The sequence below is a fragment of the Silene latifolia genome, chromosome 10 (genome assembly GCF_048544455.1).
Source record: "Silene latifolia isolate original U9 population chromosome 10, ASM4854445v1, whole genome shotgun sequence".
NCBI lineage: Eukaryota > Viridiplantae > Streptophyta > Magnoliopsida > Caryophyllales > Caryophyllaceae > Silene > Silene latifolia.
This window is the reverse complement of record NC_133535.1, coordinates 116114708-116118222: the sequence shown is the minus strand read 5'-3', so window position 1 is coordinate 116118222 and position 3515 is coordinate 116114708.

Below are 3515 nucleotides of genomic sequence, written 5' to 3'. Positions count from 1 at the left end.
GTATACTTTGTATTTTATCAGTTGATTAACGATTACCTAATAACGGTTGGCTTGCTAGAAAGTTTGACGTTATTATCATCACGATAAGCGGTGATCAACCTGGTCCTAAAAAGTCACACCTAAAGGATGTGTATGAGAGATGTGATTATGGAAATGTAATCACATTGATGCCTTATATGACTAAAAGGTTAGTCCATGTATTTGACTAAAAAGTTAGTCAATTTGATGATGAGACGATTATTTAATACAATTAAATAATATTAGTGAGATTTAATTAATCTGTCAATTCGTAAATTGAATATAAACCGTTATATTTAATTAATGTATATAATGTTAGCTTAAACGAATTAAGATGTTAATTCGTGATTAAATGTAAACGATTATATTTAATTAGCAAATTATAAATATGTTATATTTATAGTTAATGTATATATTATGCGGAATTGTCATAATAAAATGTTGACAGATTTGGTATTGATAAATCGATTTAAAAACCGTTATAAGTGGACTTATTAATACATGTCGACATATATATGACAATTGATATAAAATACACATTTTATACATTTATAAAATAACCAAAAATAAGAAGATTTATCTCCTTATTTTTGGGTTGGTGAAACCGAAATAAAGAGATAAAAGAGGAAGAATAAAATCTCCCCCTTGGACTCATTATTCTACACGGTTTTGAAGAGCAAAAGGGAGATCATTTTTCTCTCTAATTCTCTTGACCTAATTCTCTCATCATTCACACAAAACCCTAAAAATTAATTTTCAATTTTGGGGATCGATTCTAGCAAAGAACAAGGGCATTTCTTATAGCATCTTGGGTGCAACGATTAGGCGAATATCTATTTTGATATTGTTCTTAGACCGAATTTGCTAGGACCAAAGGTTGATTCTTTATCTTTTCTATTTTGTTTATGCAATTCTTTTATGACTAGTTTTCATAGATTATAATTTCGTTATAATCCTTATAATGTTAATGGAAGTATACCGATATTTCCTACAAGTGGTATCAGAGCCAAGACCACGAAATTATTTTTGATGATTTTCATAATTGAATTAAACAAAATTTCGAGAAAAAAAAAAATCGGCCGTGTTAAAATTTTTGCCGTGTAAATTTTTTTTTTGCCGATTGTTTTTTTTTTGTTTTGTTTTTGATGTCGATATTTCCATTTTGATTCATTCATTTTGTTGTTTTAATAAGTTAAAATGATTATATGATGAATTTGTAGATGTTTGATTTAATAAGGATTAAATTAAAATGTAAATGAGAATTAGTTATTGGTTGTTCAATTGTTTTTTTTATATGGTTTTTGGCAAACAAGTTAATTTAACATTCAAATCAATTGTGATGATCGGTTTTATCATGATTTAGATGTTCCTTTTAATAGGTTAAATTGGATCATCAAGTTTGAATATATGTTTAAATTAAAAGGATGTTTAAGCCAATCTTGTTCTAATAGCAACTATAAACCAATTGTTCATCTTTATGTTTTTTGTTTTGATAAAATAAATATTTGGGCTGTTTTCGTTTTAATTCAGCCGGGAAAAAAAAAATTTGGTGTTTTTGCTGAAATGCCGAGAGAAGAAGAAAAAAAAAAGGAAGAAAAAACTGTTTTTTTTCGTTTTGGCTAAAAAGCCGAGAGCAAGAAAAAGAAAAAAAAAGGGGCTGTTTTTAAAAATGCCGTGAGCTGGTATGAATTTTTTTTTTTCTTTTGTTGTTTATTTTGGCCAATATCTATTATACATCAAATTTACAATGTATAATAATTGTTGTGAAGAAGTTCACAATTTTTAGATACCTAATTATTTTAAAGAAGTTTAAAATAATGTTGGATTAAATTCATATTACAAGATTAATGTGAATTTAGATTAAAATTAATGTGAGTAATTGAGGAATTGTCACATAATTTGATCATTTAAATAGGTGGTTTGGATAAATTAATCTACATAATTAAGGAATTATGTCTTGCATGTTTAATTTATTAGTTGATGCAATTTTTTTAGTTGAATGAATCGTTGAATGGATTTATTTACGTATTTTTGCAATCGGTTGTAATTTGTAATACCTAGTGTGACCTTAGTTAAATTATGTTTTCGTAATGAAGGAAACATAATTTTTAATGTAATTTTGAGATCTCGAATCTCCTTTATATTTCTTTAGTATTGTTTTTGGAATTAGAAGGTAAATAGGTTCAATTTTGTAATTTATTTAATTGTAATTTTGAGAAGACTAAAGAATGGAGATTGGATTGCTCACTCCCGCTACATGGACCAAGATGGAACATCAAGACAAGCTTCTCGGGTCCAAGGATGGATTCCAAAATTGTATTTAATGTTCATTTTGGTAGATAGGCCACACTAGGACTTTATTTTTGTTTTACGTTTTACCGTTCTTATTGCTTTTCATTCACATGATAGTTAGTGCATCATATTCCGCCTAAACCAAACCACCTACTAAAATGCATGAAAATTGACTCATATAGATTGTATGTTAGTTTTCATTGACATACAAATGTCACTCATTTAAGCCATCACCTTAGTTTATTCATCCTCGCATGCTAGATATTAGTTCACTTAAAATGAATTAAATAAAGTTGATGGGATCTTCCTCTAAAACTGAAATTGAGATTAGTCTTAATAGGCCTAACATCTATGAATCCCTTCTTCGTCGGTAGGCATATAGGACCTTACTCTCCATATGACCCCTTCTACGTTGGGTAAGTAGTTTGTTTTGACTTAGTTTATCTAAACATTATAGTCCGAAGAGTTTCTCGTGATTATGATGGACTAAAGATAGAATTTACAGAAATTTATCGACCAAGAATTCTAAAATTAGAATTAGCCAAGAGGTTGGCTTATCAATTTACAGATAATTGAGTCTTGGTATCATTTATATAATTCTTGAGGGAGGTCAATTGTATAAATGCTTGAGTCTTCGCGTTATAACAATATTTCATTAGACTTAAATCATAAACGATGAGTATGCTTATTAAATTTTTCTTCTTTCGCAGTGTAGAATACGTTTTATTTCGATAATACTGTTACAACAAATGGCTGGAAATAACGAAATCCCAATGCCTAGTGCCACACTTGGACGCGAGTCCTGGCTGAAAGCTTTCATGGACCACATGAATCAGTTCACACGTCCGAAAAATGACGGGTCCAATTTTTATGGATCGGGAGGCATCATTGCGGAATCCGCCACTGTTGACGGTAAGCTCAAGTACTTAATCGAGCCAATACCGGTAAACCAGGCCCAAGGCTGCGGGGAGTTAACGAGACAGTTGCTTATAGTGACTTCGTTATGGAAGCGGGTGCGATAAAGAACGTACTCATCTTTGCAATGGAAACCAATTTGCAGAGACGCTTCATTGCCCAAGGTGCAAACAAGATTTTCACCACGCTCACTAACGAGTTCTCAAAAGCACCGAGAATCGTTACTTATGAGCATACCTGTCGCTTCTTTGATGCGAGACTGCAGAAGGGCCAACCGGTTAGCCCACACA